At 46.8% G+C, this 15258-nt stretch overlaps 1 protein-coding gene across 4 annotated transcripts in view; it reads left to right on the top strand.

Moving 5' to 3' along the window:
* Positions 1–2136: 2136 nt before the first annotated feature.
* Positions 2137–15258, top strand: part of TMEM150C (transmembrane protein 150C) — a 66848-nt gene continuing 53726 nt past the window's right edge. For 2 of the 4 annotated variants that reach the window (XR_002104178.1, XM_019552611.1), the window contains exons 1-2: positions 2141–2238; positions 3275–3375. The gene's annotated coding sequence lies outside the window, so the exon portion shown is untranslated. Of the gene's footprint in view, positions 2239–3274; positions 3376–15258 lie in introns of all 4 variants that reach the window. The other 2 variants (XR_002104179.1, XM_019552612.1) reach the window with 2 other exon arrangements.

Raw genomic sequence — 15258 nt, forward strand, 5'->3', positions numbered from 1 at the left:
TACCTACTGTAATTACTCCAGAAATGTGCATATTGGTTAAAGGCCTGTGGGGTCCCACAGGAGTCTGTCCTGGGCCCAGTGCTGTTCAACATGTTTATTAACCATTTGGATGCTGGTGTAGAAACTTCTTGAGCAAGTTTGTGGATGATAAAACTGGGAAGGATTGTAACATGTTGGAGGATGGGAATGCAATTCAGAAAGATCTTGACAGATTGGAAAGCTGGGCTAGAACTAACAGGATGAAGTTCAATGCGGACAAATGCAAAGTGCTGCACCTTGGGAGGAATAATCAAAAACACAAATATAAAGTAGGTGACACCTGAATGGGTGGCAGCACTAAGGAAAAGGATCTGGGTCATAGACTGAATATGAGTCTGTAGTGTGTTGAAGCTGCACAAAAGGCAAATACAGTTTTGGGAAGTATCAAAAGAAGCATTAGGGCCAGGCCATAGGAGGTGATAGTGTCTCTCTACTTGACACTAGTTAGGACTCATTTGGAGTACTGTGTGCAGTTCTGGGTTGCACATTTTTAAAAGGATGTGGAGAAGTTAGAGAGGGTCCAGAAGCAGCCAACAAAGATAATCAAGTCATAAGAGGAGAGGCAGAAGGAAGTAGGTACGTTTACCTTGTCTTCAAATACTGGAAGGGCTGCCATAAATAAGAGGAAAAGTCCTTTTTCTCTCTTGCTGCAGAGGAGGATACAGACTTGAAGCTGTAGCAAAGCAAATTTAGATTGGCTATCTGGAAAAACTGCTTCACTGTTAAAATGCTGATGCAGGGGAATAGACTGCCTTGGAAAGCTATGGGCTCTCCATTACTAGAGGTGCTGAAGAAGAGGTTGGAGAGCCACCAGTTGGGGATATTCTAGATCAGGGGTAGGTAACACCTGGCATGGATGCCAGAGCATGACATGCGAAGGCATTTTGCTAGGTGTGTGTACCCTGGGGTAGATGATGGGGAAGGGGCTGGGGCCTGGAGCTTTGATGCCACAACAAGGATCAGGGCCCTTGCAGCTCCCCTGCCATCTGCCCCTGGCATGCCAACATCTTACAAATTGAGGTTGGTTTTTTTTGGCACTATGCCCACAAATATTGCCAACCCTTCTTTTAGGTGTTTTTATGCTTATGTTCTATTGTGGGTCTTTCCCATGTTTCTGGGCTTTGCTGGTTGCCCCACCCTCTATTTCTGCTACACATCAGGATGTTTTTAAGCCTCCCACAGAGGCTCTGGGTGTTGGCTGCAGCAGCTGGCTGGGCCATGCCAGTGCTCCTGCTGGGGCCCAAGCCAGAGGTTCCTGGCTGGAGGGCATTGCCCCTCTGCTCCGGGTCAGACCCAGCCTCATATTTGGGATCTGGAAGGAGTTTCACCCCATGCTCAGACTGGCACAGGCTGCAGGGCTTTTGCCTTCCTGTGTAGGGGAGAGCGGGTTGACCCTCTACCAGAGGTCTCAGGAGGCTATATTGACCTTTTGTAGAAGCAGGAGGTCGGCTGCCCTACTTCACCTGTGGCAGGGGAGGGTGTTGGATCTGTTGTGTCAGGGTTGACAGCAGATTGACCTAGAGCAGTGTTTCCCAACCTTTTCCAGCCCAAGGCCCACTTACATTAGTAACAACTTTCTGCAGCACACCTGTTAAGACATTCCCCATCCTCATACCTACTGTAGCTCATCGCCATGGCAGAAGTCCACGGCACACCTGTTCATTTCTGACGGCACACTTTGTACTGCGGCACATGGGTTAGGAAGCATTGACCTAGAGGGTAGGTTATGTCCTGTATACCATGGTTTGGACAGGGCTCATCCTGCCTCAGGCCGCGAGTCGGGCTAGAGGTGACCTCTGGGGTCCCTTCCAGCCTGACTTCTACGATCCGATGATGATGATGATTCAGTGTCAGGACAGGTTTTGCTCTCAGAAAAGCGAGTGTCTGGCAAAACCTTCCTGGCTTCCTTTGCCTGATCCACGCCCCGCTCCCCCCGTAGGATCCGCTCTGTAGAGGTTGGTTTAGAACGGTGCCTGTGCGTGGGGGGTAATACGTCACGGCATGCTGTGTGAGGTCACCGCAACGTCACCCGCCCTGGACTCCGAACCTCCCCCGGCCGGGCAGGGCGGCCGCCGGCGCCGCTACTCAGCCGGGGCCCGGAGGGCGGGGAGGAGCCCGCAGCCCCAAAGCCCCGCCCCTTCCTGGAGGAAGCGCTTCTCCTCGCCGCGGTGCAGGTGCGGCCGCCAGGACGGCCGCCAGGTAGGGATCCTGGCCCCAGCCCCTGCCACCGCTGCCCGGCGGGGGGAGGGTGGGTCAGCAGTTCCCCCTCCCCCTCACGTCCGGGTGGGTCCGCTCCCCTCCCCTGCAGCCGTGCCTGGGCAGCCACCCTGGTCCCTCTCCTCGGCTGGGGGGCAAGCTGGCAGGTCAAACCTAGCTGCTAAGCGGGAGCTTGTGGGGGGAGGCCAGGCCCTCTGGGGTACCAGGAGCCCCTTCCTACAGGGTGCCTCGCTCCTCTGCTTCTGGCTGAGCAGCTGCCAAGGCAAACAGATTGCAGTGTTTGCAGCTGGGCCCTTTTTCGTGCTGGGATTATTGTTATTAGTATTAGCATTATTTTTTTTTCCATTCTTTTCATAGGGGTGTGTAATTGTCCCTGACTTGGGCACTGGAAGGTGTATTGCATGCATTAAAAGTATCGCTCTTGTGAGTGTGCGAGGGGCTGTTGTGATACCCCGCCCTTGCCCCCAAGCACACATGCCCTTTTCAAAGGCCAGATAGAGCATGTTGCCTGCAGAGAGTTTCTATGGACTCCTCAAAGGGAGAGTTTTTCTTCCTGATGCCTGCTTAAGTCCAGCATGTGGGTTAAACAGGGAAGGAAAAACCAAGGAAAAAGGTAGACTTTATTCTGGAAGCTGTGATTTGACTCCATGGCAGAAGCACCATGGAAATGCGCTCCCAGTTCCTGCAGTCTGGGCTGGGGGAACACCCACTGCAAAAGCTTACACTTAAGGCCATGTACATGGAAGAGAGGGGGAGGCTTTGCCTACCTACACTGCAAGCAAAGGGTGTAGTTTGGGCGGGGGAGGTCAGGGTTTAATTTTAGTTAGATGAGTGGAAGAGGGGCAGTGATGAGTCGGTCTGCAAGCTGTTCTGCTCCTGCACAATCTCAGTAGGACTGCACACTGGCACTGAAGCCTGCTCGAGAGGAGCAGCTTGCCAGGCCTGGCCCTGAGAAACCACAGGCCAAAGCCACTCTTACATTAACTCATCCTACATTAACTCGCTGTGCTGGCCTTAGGTGTCATAAGTGATGCATGTGATCCTCTCTCCAGGAGGCCAAGAGGAAGAAGTGATCCTACCTACCACGCCATATATGCTGCAGTACTTGGACACATCAAGGTGAGTTAAAGTTCTTAAGGCTGTGTGTCTTGGAGCTTGCTACGTTAAAGGGATGAAGTTACTTCTGTTAGGCTAACTGGACAAATCTTTTATAGGAAAGGAATACTGGTGCTGCATGACAAAGAACAAGTACATGTGGGGTTTGAATTATGGGGGAGCTTGGGGTGGGGGGAGGGGGTGAGCCCCTCATGGGCTGGTCAGCATCCCCCCCACCCCCACAACAGCCTGGACCCCATGCACCACCATGCACAGCCCCTGGCCTGCCGTGTGCCTTTATAAACTGCCCAGGTGTTTGCAGCTCCTTCTGGCTGCCATGTCAGCTGGCCCCAGTCCTGTAGTACTGGTGGGGACCTGTGCACTCTGACCCCAGCCAGTTTATTTTGTAGACCCCTCCAAGAGACCAAATGTAACTTGAACCCTGGGTATGTGGTATTTGTCAGAAAGAAAGTGGGTCGATGGAGAGTTGGCTGAGTAAAGGGCTCTTCACATAATGATCTCCATCCCTTTGAGAGGGTGGAAGTGCAGCCTCCTTGACCATCATCATTCCTCAAGAGCTTCTTTGTAACACCCTTCATGTGGCCTCTTTGAAAGATGTGGTTGGGTGGGGCCAGGCACAGGTGAATGGCTGTGCCATGAGGCAGTGTATTCTATAGATGACCTGGTTCTTTGGTCTGAAGAGGTGGGTGTGAAATACTATAGGCTCTTTCCTTTGGAGTTGCCCTGAGGGTGTTCAGAGATTGCAGAAGAGCCCCAGGCATCTGAAGTCCCCAGATCCCTCCCTTCTGAAGCAAAGGCTTTTGGAGAATTTCATGAGATGATTTTACAGCAGGTTATCTCATGATCCTTTGAGCTGTCTCTTGTGGGTTTCTCAGAGAAGCAGTGGATCTGGTCTTTGCACCACAAAAGAGCCAGACTTGCTGATAAAGCTGAGTCAATAGTGGCTAATGGTGCTCTGGGATGATACAACCTATACCTCTTTCTCATCACCCACAATTTGCACCTGACCGTTGATTCAGAATTCTCAGGTTAGGCTTTTTCCTTCTGTGTTTTTTTTTTTTTTTTTTTTAAACAAGGTTTCTAACGGGCATGTCTACCATTGTGTTGTCACAGTAAAATGAAGGTGTTTCATAAATTCTTAATAGCTGCTGTGAGAGAAGGAAAGTTGTATTTTTATTTATTTAATGTAAGACTTTGAAAAAATGTATATTTACCACAATTGACTGCTTAGAGTTCCTTTCATTTTTTTAAAGGAACAATGGCTACTGGAAGAAAAAATCCTAAGGCTTGATTCTTGCTAGCATTATGCTGCAGTAAATCATGCCTTATTTTTAGCAATAGATATTTATGTTTCTCTTCATACCTCTGCCTTTATAACAGGTTGAAAGAATGTTGAAAATTGAATGTACTTGTTGCTGTTTGTACAGTCTGGGTTGGGACAGTGAAAATTATTAAAACAATTTAATATTGCTTCACTTTGATGCTGTAAAATGTGGGTTTGTAGAGGCTTTATAGGAAAGTGAAGCTGTGTAAAGGCAACTGTTTTCAATTGACTTTTCCTTTGGAAGGACCAAATGTTGTTTCCATAATTCCTTCTGGTGTTGGGTTTTGTAATAGTCTGATTTTGCAACCCTTAAAGTTTGGCTCAAACATAACTGAGCAGTAGTGAGCTTCGAGCAGAGAATATGGCCCATTGTTTCCTGACACATGTGAAGGTGATTTCATAGATTTCATAAACATTAGGGCTGGAAGGGACCTTTGTAAGATCATTGGGTCCAGCCCCCTGCCCAAAAGGCAGGGAGTCAGCTGAGGTCAAATGACCTCAGCAAGATAAGCATCCAAACACAATTTGAATGTGTCCAGAGTATGTGCTTGCACCGCTTCTGGGGAGAGTCTATTCTACACTCAGGAGATAAGGAAGAAGTTCTTTACCGTCCATATGTACAGTCTAAAATGATCTTCCAGTAGTTTGTGGCCACTGGATCTTGTTTTCTCTAGGGGAGCCCTGGTGAACAGATGTTCTCCCAGATCCTGATGTACACCCCAATATACTTAGGCTGCCACCAATTCCCTTCTGAGCCTATGCTTTTCCAAGCTGAAGAATCCCATGGCTCTCCTCTGGACTTTGAGCGTCTCCATGTCCTTTTTAAAGTGTGGGGCCCAGAATTGGATGCAGTACTCAAGCTGTGGCCTCACTAAGGCCAAGTACAGTGGGAGGATGACATCTTGGGTCTTGTTTGAGATGCATTGGTAGATGCAAGCCAGGGTTTTATTTGCTTTGCTGGCTGTGGCATTACATTTGTGGCTTATATTCATCTTGTGTTCAATCATGACCCCCAAGTCTCTTTCAGATGTAGTGCTATTGAGTGGAGCGCTGCTGAGCCTGTAGGTATGATGAGCCTTGCATTCTCTGTGTTGACGGTCATCAGGTTTATATCTGCCCACCCAAGCTGGCCTGAATCCTCAGCCTATCCTCCAGTGTAACTGCGCTTCCCCATAGTTTGGTGTCATCTGCAAACTTAGCCAGTCTGCTTCTGACACCTGAATTCAGATCATTAATGAATATATTAAAGAGTACTGGACTGAGTACTGAACCCTGAAGGACGCCACTGGTCACCATGTGCCATGTTGACTTGGTGAGTGGAAGGATGACAATGGATTGCTGATGTTGCAGAAGAGGTGATGTAGCCTTGATAGTCCGGGGAGTATGTGAGAGCAAGATTTATTTTTTAAATATTCCTTATCTTTCCCTGTTACATAGTTAATTCAATAAAAGACAAATCTTTAGACACAAAATAGCCTTCCACCAACCCGTCTGTATTGGCTTCTTTCCCAGATCTGAAGAAAGGGTATTTTTGTTCTGCAAAACTTGTATAGCATTTCCCCAACTATGTAGTTGGTTCAATAAAAGATGCCACTAAGCACATCCTGCATCCAGCAAATTGCTGAGCTAGTTAGGGAGAGGTATTGATGCTTCAGTGCCTGGATCTGCCAGAAGAGTTTATTTGAAGCTGAATGTTTTCAGTTTAGCCCACTACACAAGTTCTGACTCATTGCAGTACATCCAGGGAACTATGGGACCTTCTGTAGTGGAAAACACCCTCTTTTAAAAGTATATTTAAAGGAAACCAATGTTCTCAGCTCTCTGGAAGGAGCTTATTGCTGAGTGAGCAGGGTTACAAAAGGCTTAGAGCCCTTAATAAAAATAGGCTGTTTTGTTCCTCATATATTTTTGGCACTTTGCCATTGATCTTGCAAGCATGTTCCTGTAAAGACCCAATAAAATACTTTGTAGCTGTGTAGCCCTGAGGACCACAAAGACTATACAAGCATCAATTTAGGCTTGCAATGCTGCTGTGAGGCTGGTAAATAAATATAATTAACCCCCTAGAAAATAAAGCTAATGGTATAGTGATGAGCACTACAGACATGCCCACAAGTAATTATTATATAATCTGAGGCAAAGAGAAGTTAGATGGCTTGCCAAGTCTGAGTAGAAGCAAAAATAAGTCTTTAATTTTCCCATTTTCTTACATCTTTAGAACCCTGTCTTCTGGTAGCACTTAAATTTTCATGGAATTTTCCCTCCCTGCCTCTTGAAAATAATGCTATTCACAATATGGCTGCCATGTAGACTTAGTACAAGTAAATGCAGGGCTTGATGTTTTTGGAGTGCATGTGTCCATTAAGCTTTTCAGGAGCACACTTTTTGTGTAATTCTGAGGTAAGGAAATTAGGCCATCCTACTTTGTATACTAGACCCTCCCTGGTACAGAAGTTCTTTGGGCAGTAGGTCTGGCTGCTACGTTTCCCTTCTCAGCTGTTCATTCCCAAGTCTCTGAAGCAGTGATTCTGAGGAGTATCCAATTTGAGGGTTATGGTCTCTTCATTGCTCAGCTGGTCCCTGTGGGGAAAGGTACAAGCCATTCCTAAAGCCAATACTGAATACGTCTGTAGAGAAAACTTGTCTGTCTGAGACAGCTTTGCCTCCCATGCTGGAATCCTCCTAAAGTTGCATTATGGCATTACTTAATTACTGTTCTGTAACATGCACCTCCTCCAAGGATGGATAGGGTAGTGCAGGGCTGTTCAACTTCTGAGTGGCTGGTGACTACATGCCACCTGGACTGCACACCGTGCTGGCACCCTAGTGGCATGCCATGTGTCCCCCCACTGTGCTATGCAGCAGGTGCCCCCTCACCGTACTACACTGGCCCTGTGAGTGCCCTGCACTGTTCCCAAGGACAGGAGCTGGATACGGAAGCTGGAGGAGGGTAGGGGAGCCTGGAGACCCTGTTAGCAGCAGATGCATTATGTGGGGAGCAGTGCCTGGACCAGGAGCCTGGGGGCCTTGGGTTAATCCATCATCTTGCAACCTGTGGTGTGCCAGTTGGACAGCTCTGACTTGCAATGAGTGAGGAGTGACTGCAACTATGTTCTTGCTTAGGAGGAATATTGTAAGGGTAAGAGATTGTGCTTGTCCTTGCTTTGGTTGCCTGGTTGCAAGTAACACTCCTGTTTGATCCTCTTTGTTGAAGTCAGTGAGTCTCTTATTACTATTGAAAAGCAAGGGAACAAGGCAGTGAGGAAAAATAAACTCAGCAGTCCAGGAGGTGTTCAAGCTATGATGGGTCTAGAAGCTAAAATGTGGTCAGAGCTGGAGGAGAGACAGCCAAACCAAGCCATAACCCTGACTAATACAGTCCTTGAATCTCTTCTTGGAGTCCAATTCTGATTCTGTTTCTCCCTCACCCTCAAGGGCTCCATAATTCCACATTGTAACAGGGAGCCAATCCTCAGTCTCTGTTATATGCCTGAGCACAGTGATGCCTGAGTCAGGACTTTCCCCAGCTTGGAGGCTTACCATGAGCCAGCTGGGAGCTGGTCCCATCTGTCAGTGCTGGCAGAGGGCCTCAGGGATGGCAAGAAACCCTTTTGTGGGGAAAGACTCGTAGCTGCTCCTGGTGACCGTGATGGATGAACCTGGCAGCAGCAGGTGGAAGACTGGGATTGAGGATCTCCCAGCCACAGAAGCACATGATGGAGGGCACTGAAGGTTATTGGGCTGCTCCAAAAACCAATCTAAGAGCAAGGAATGAAGGACTCATTTTTCCCTGGAGAGGGGAAACGTAATCTCCTAGGTGGAAGTGGTGCAGACCTGTGTGGAGGCTTGAGAACAACTGTAGCAGCGGGACAGTGGAACCTCTGAGCCAACTATTTTGGAGATGGAAGACTAGCAGAGAACTGTGATGGGCTGAAAAGATGCGAGGTGAGGAGTCGCTGGTCAGCTGATGGAGGCTAGTATAAAGGTTGTTGATTCTTGGAGCTAGGATTCTGATTTCAATTCAGGGTAAGACTGTCTGCAGGACTTAGCTGAGACAATCTCTGAGAGAGGATGATTTGGGACTGAGAGAGAATTAATAGTATGTTGACTGAGGAGTCACCCTTAAGTAACTAATAGAAAGCAAGGAACAAGGCCCAAGAGGGTATATGGCCAGACAGCTGAGAACTCTCTGAAGCCATTGCTCTGAGGACCAGGAGTAAAAGACCCTAGCTACATTTCATGGGGTGGTGAGGACAGGGTGTAGGGGAGCTTGGAGGCCTGTGAGGAGAATTCACCTGTGGGACAAAACTGCAGTTTTCATTACCTTGCTGTTGACAATTAGCTTCCCCTTTTTCTTTTCCCATCAAGGTGTGGTAGGCAAATGTGAGGAGGTGGGCCGCACTTTGGACCCCAAAACATAAATAAGACACTTGTCTACACACCTCATCAGCCTTTATTTTCTCACTTGCACCCAAAATCCCCTCCTTAGCATCCTATTGGTTTCGTTGCCCAGTTCCTCATTTTTGCCAAACATTTAGACCAGCTTCTTTGCTAATGTGACAAATAGTCTTCTTTTTTTTTTTTGTCTGCCTTGGGGGGGAAAAAACATCCTGGCCCAGAAGGCTTTTAACCTGTGGTAGCTTCACCCCATTCATAGATTCATGGATTTCCAGAGTCGGAAGGGACCTGGTAGATCATGGGGTCTGACCCCCTGCTCCAGGCAAGAAAGAGTGCTGGGGTTAGGTAACCCCAGCCAGATGCCTGTTTAATCTCCTCCTTAACACCTCCAGAGCAATGTTCCCTCTAAGGAGTAGTGGTCCGTGAGTACGCCGCCTCAGTCTGGCGTGGGACACTTATCAAAGGGGGCTGGAGGCTGGGGGTGGGGGCTGGAGCCGGGAGCCAGTGCGAACTCAACCGGCTCTGAGGAAGTGCTCTGCTCCCCTGCATCAGGGCTGGGGAATGGAGCACTTCCCCAGAGCCTGTGGACCCTGTGCCAGCCTCTGTCCCTGCCTTGCCTCAGCTCGGGGAGGAGCCGCTGCCTGCCCCGAGTGAGGGAGGTGGTGCCCCGAGGGATGGAGGCTGGCGCAGGCTCTGTTGGCTCTGGGAAAGTGCTCCACTCCCTGGCCCTGATGTGGGGGAGCGGAGCACTTCCCCAGAGCCAGTGGAGCCTTCGCCAGGCTCCCACCCCCACCTCTCCTGGTGCACGGCCTTGAAAAGGCTGTGCACAGCCACATTTTTAGTTGTGTGTGACTGCGCATGTGTGAGCACCTTAGAGGGAACCTTGCTCCAGGGTAGGGGAAAGCCCACTTCATATTTTGGCATAAAGAATTTCTTCCTTATGTCCAATCTAAATCTGTTCTCCTTCAGTTTGTGGCAATTATTTCTGGTAACCCTGAGGGGCGCCCTGATAAACCGTGTGTCCCCTATTCCCTGCTGATCCCCCTCCTGATGAGTTTGTAGGCTGCTACAAGATAGCCTCTCGGCCTTCTCTTGCAGAGGCTGAAGCGATTTAGATCCTTTGGTGTGTCTTCATAGGTCTTACCTGCAGGCCCTCAACCATGTGAGTAGCCCTCCTCTGAACCCTCTCAAGGTTATCCACATCCTTCTTGAAATGTGGCTCCCAAAACTGGATGGAGTACTCCATCTGCGGCCTCACCAGTGCTGCATAGAGGGGAATTATCACTTCCCTAGACCTGCTTGTGATACTTCTGCTGATGCAAGAAAGAATGCGGTTAGCCTTGCTTATTACCTTGTCACACTGGTGACTCGTGTTCATTTTTGTGTCAACCAGAACTCTGCGATCTCTTTCCACTGTTGTGGAGCTCAGAATGGTACCCCTCAGTCTACAGGTGCTGGAGATTCTTTCTCCCCAGGTGCAGCACCTTGCATTTATCCTTGCTGAATTGCATCCTGTTGTGATTTGCCCACTTCCCCAGTCTGTCCAAATCTGCCTGAATTCACTCCCTGCCCTCCCATGTGTTTACTGTGCCCCACAGTTTAGTGTCATCTGCAAATTTGGACAAGGTGCTTTCAGTCCCTTCATCCAGATAGCTGATGAAGATATTAAATAGTACTGGTCAATGGGCAGAGCCTTGGGGGACACCACTGCCCGCATCCTTCCAGGGAGAAACCGACTCATCCACCACCACTCTCTGGGTGTGTCTCATAAGCCAGTTTTTCACCCACCTTATTGTGAAAAAATCCACATTGAAGCTACTCAGTGGGGAAATTACAGTCCTTGTATTTAGTCTTGTATTCACTGCTTCTTGTAAACTGCTAACACTTCAAAGCAAAGATAAGTTGTTGGGTTGTTTAATTTACACCAGAGCAGCAAACAAGCCCTGTGGCAATGTAGCTATATACATTTATTAATAGCTGCCATAATCATCAGGTGTGATGACTGAACAGTGTGCTTGATCCTAAACAGGGTTTCAGAATGTGGGTCATCACACTGGGATGGGTGGATCAGAAAATGGAGCAGTGGTCATCAGTACTCTTTGGTGTCTATGCAGACATTGAGGCATCATTATGAATTCAGCCTGGAGCATTTTTGCAGTCTCAGAATTGCATAGAATCCTCTGCAATGTAACTTTAATCACTGAAGTTTCCCCAATGATTAGAAAAGTTTTAGTTTGGCAGTAAATCAAAGTTTTAAACCAAATTTTTTTATTGTGATTTAAATTATGTGAAAATTGAACCATAATGAATGTTTTTGTTAGAAAATGCATTGTTGGGCAGAGGTAGGGGATTTTGACATGTTAGTCATTACTGAGTGATAGCTGCATGGTGACAGTATCATGTGCAGTAGGTGGCTAGTGTCATTCCACTTTTAGCAATATACCAGGTTTATTAGTTCTCTTGTTGCCCTTTAAGCTGTTCAGCAAAGACTGCCAACAAGATCACATTCTTTTCTCCCCCCTCTCTGCCTAGATCAATAATGAAGCATGTAAGAGGGCTAGTATGATAAAGCTGGCACTACTGCTACTGCTGTAAGCGTTTAGGTGGGCAGAAGGATTCATTCTCTAGAGCTGTTGAGCGTGGCTTCTGTTGAATCTCTGCTATCTGAGGGACTCTAGGGTCTTTGTCTCTGGGATTTGAATTTAAATGGGCCCATACCTTTCATTAGCTAGAGCCACTTTAAATGTGTTCAACCAAAAAAGGTAAGAAATGAAGGGAGAACTCTTCCCTGAGGTGCATATTGCTTTATGGATGTTGTTACTGTATTTCCAAAAATAACTTTCTTTCTCCACAGAAAAAACAGATGCTGTTATTTCCTCCAACTCCCCTTTGGCTAAAAAAAAAAAAAAGGGATTTGGGGATTGCACAGTCCAAAGATTGTGAATGGAAGCTTAGGCACTCAGGTTGGGTTAGCGTGGAGTAGTGTAAGGCAGGGCTCAGCAACCTTTTCAAGCTGTAAAGGCCAAAACAACTTGATTCCAGTCTGGCACAGGCTGGGTGGCTTTGGCGTGCTAGCAGTGATGGGGGTTTGTCTGCGTCCATGCCAAGCCTAGGCAGCTGGGAGCTGCGCTGCTGCCGCCAAGGCATTTCCAAGCTCCCTGCTCACCAGCTGGGGCATTAGTTGTGCCAGGTCTGGGCAGCTGGAAGCTGTGTCCTATTGATGCTTCTCTCTGCGCACCCCCCCCCACCAACCTTTTGGCTTTGGTGTGGGCACAGCTGGAAGCTGCCACGCCCCAGCTCAGTTCCCCACTGGCTGAAAGCTGCACCCACACTCCATCTGGAGAGCTGGGAGAAGTGCTGACAATATGTGTGCAACTTCCAGGGAACAGACAAAGCGTTCTGGCTCCGTGGGCCAGATCCAGTGACTGTGCAGGCCTGATCTAGCCTGCGGGTTTATATTTTGCTAACCCTTGGTGTAAGGGACTGCTTGATGGGAGTGAGAAGCTGCCAGGGAAATTTCTTCTCCTTGCTTTACCCCTGCATTTCATGACCTATTGCAAGTCTCTTGCCTCCTCTTGTTTATAATCCAATTATCAGGCTCCCCAGCAGAGGGTGTGGGATAAACCTGAAGGCATTATGCAGTCTCTTTAAGCTGTTGGCATTTATCAAGGAGAAGGGGGTGGAGGTTATGTAATGGTGTTTGGTTACATCTTTCCAGCTGTGATGATCCAGTATCATTCTGTTTTGGTGACCGTAGTTCAAAGCCCAAAATGGTGGGAGGCTTTCCGAGAAGGAGCCATGTTTGTTTCCATTTTAACATTATTGATTAACATCAATTCTTCATGAATTCTCTTCCAATTTAAGCAGCGTCCTGTCTTCTCTCCTTTTGACAGTTTGCTCTGCATTTTAATTCTCTGCAATGAGTCAGTGGCACAGCACTGTGAAATGCAGTAACATCTTTTTGGTTTATTATGCGGTTTGTGTTCTCAAATGCATTTAAATGTTTTAGTCTTTAAAAAAGATGCATGATTCAGTTAATGTGATGATTTGTTTTTTGCTTACATTAATATTCTCTGGCTAAATCAACTTCAGAAAGAGCCTGTAACTTTGCTCAGCAGATTAGATTTAGATATTTATATTAAATGAATGCAACATACACAGTGCTATACATCTGGCAAACTATATACTTTTACTGAAGCAAGTACATTGGATGAAATGGAAGTCAAGTCAGTTAAAGCTGGCATGATGGGACAGCTGTGAATAAAGGTGAAGAAAACATTCAATAGTCCGGGCAAAATCGGATAGAAAAGCAGGAATCTGTTTCTGAGCTGTGATTGTAAGATCCCTGAGAAAAATCTTCCTTTAAAACAATATCTTGGGGCAGTGCTAATGTGAAGCCACTTGCAGTTCAGTACGCTGTCCTTTCAGACTGGCTGCAGAAGTTCATGGTTTCTTGGTTTTTCACAATTCTGTAGTGTGAAATTGCACTCTTTCAGTTCACTTGATTGCACAGCTTTCTATATCTTTGAGAAAATTGGCAGGTTTCATAAGGTATATGCAACAGAGCCAGAAATACAATAAAAAGAGCAAACGTACCAAAACCAATCCATTGCATCGAGGAAGCTGTATGTTGCTAGTGGCCTTCCAGGGAAGGAATAAAGAATGAAAGGTAAGTTGTTTTTAATTATGACCAACTGTCTACAAGTTGTAGCAGGGATTTTTGGTTTGGGATAGTTGCTGGGAGGGGGAAATGTGTTTTACTGAGGTATTTTTCCCCACTATCCAGAGTCCAAAGCTCTGCTCCCAAATCAGTAGTCATTAATACAGAAACAAAGTAGTAGAGCTGTTCAAAAAAGTATATTTTTCTATAGAAGAATTGCACTGAAAACCAGCAGCCCCCTCACCCCAAAAGACAAAACCCAAACAAAAATTACTACTACCAAAATTTTCTATGGAACTTTAATATTTTTTACAAATTTATTTAAAATCTGAAAATAAAATTTGGGAAAGTGTTTGGACTGCCACATGAGTGCTGGAGTTTGGGTGTCTAAAGTTCCTGTTGTCCTCTGTTGGCTATGCTCACTGGTTGGAATACATCTCTTAAGAGGCATTGTGGAATGTAGTGGGATGGGGGAACCTGACATCCTGCATCACTGATGTTCCTGACTTCAGCGCATTTTGGGAGATGTAGTTCAGATGGAGATCCTGGAGATAATAGAGAATTAGAGGTATGCAGAAACTGAACTACAGTGCCCACAAGGCCACATTTTGAAATCAAAATAGCATGTTTTTTTCTTTCTTCTTTTTTGTTTTTAAACAAATTTCAGTAGCTGGAGTTTGCTAATGGGGACAGAGAAGAAAGGACATAAGACTGGAAAAGAACACCTGGGGGCACTGAGTCTGGTCCCCTATGATCACTGATAGTCATATAATAAATGGTTGTCCAAGAGTATCCAAGAACATCTACTCAACACAACTTGTAACAAACTTCCCAGATCTTTCATATCCAAAACCCCTACCATGTGCCACAGGAAGATGGCAGGAGACAGCACTGTCCAACAACGCAGTGTGCCTTTGCAGTCAGTCAATCTTCCATAGAGAGCAAATGTTTTCTAAACAGTAACAGGAAAAAGCAGAGAAAAGACATTATTAACTCAAAATTGAGTTTTTGATTGTCTTTGGGGAAGTCAAACAGTTGGGTGGAAAAATTTCAATCATCCTTGCTCAGGAGGTTTGGGGAGATGAAGGCAGCACTTCAAGTCTATTGTAATTGATCTGTATTGGTTAAAAGATGATTCCCAATTAAATAATTCAGTATTGTAGCTGGTACCTGTTGGTTTAAGGGCAGGCTACTGTGATTTGATCATAAAAAGCAACATTTTGTGTAAAGTCAAGGCCATGAGCTCTTAGCATGTTTGACTGACAGAAGTTTCATAGTTTCATTGTTTCTACGGTTGGAAGGGACCTGAGTAGATCATAGAATCATAGAAGTAGGGCCGGAAGGGGCCTTATAGATCTTCAAGTTCAACCCCCTGCCAGGACAGGAGAAAAAACTGGGCTCAAATGATCCCAGCCAGGTAGGCATCAAGCCTCCTCTTAAAGACCCCCAGGGTAGGAGCCAGCACCACTTTCCTTGACCTCACATTGTCAGCCCATGTTCATCT

The sequence above is a fragment of the Crocodylus porosus genome, unplaced genomic scaffold (genome assembly GCF_001723895.1).
Source record: "Crocodylus porosus isolate Cpor-Errol unplaced genomic scaffold, CroPor_comp1, whole genome shotgun sequence".
Classification (NCBI taxonomy): Eukaryota; Metazoa; Chordata; order Crocodylia; family Crocodylidae; genus Crocodylus; species Crocodylus porosus.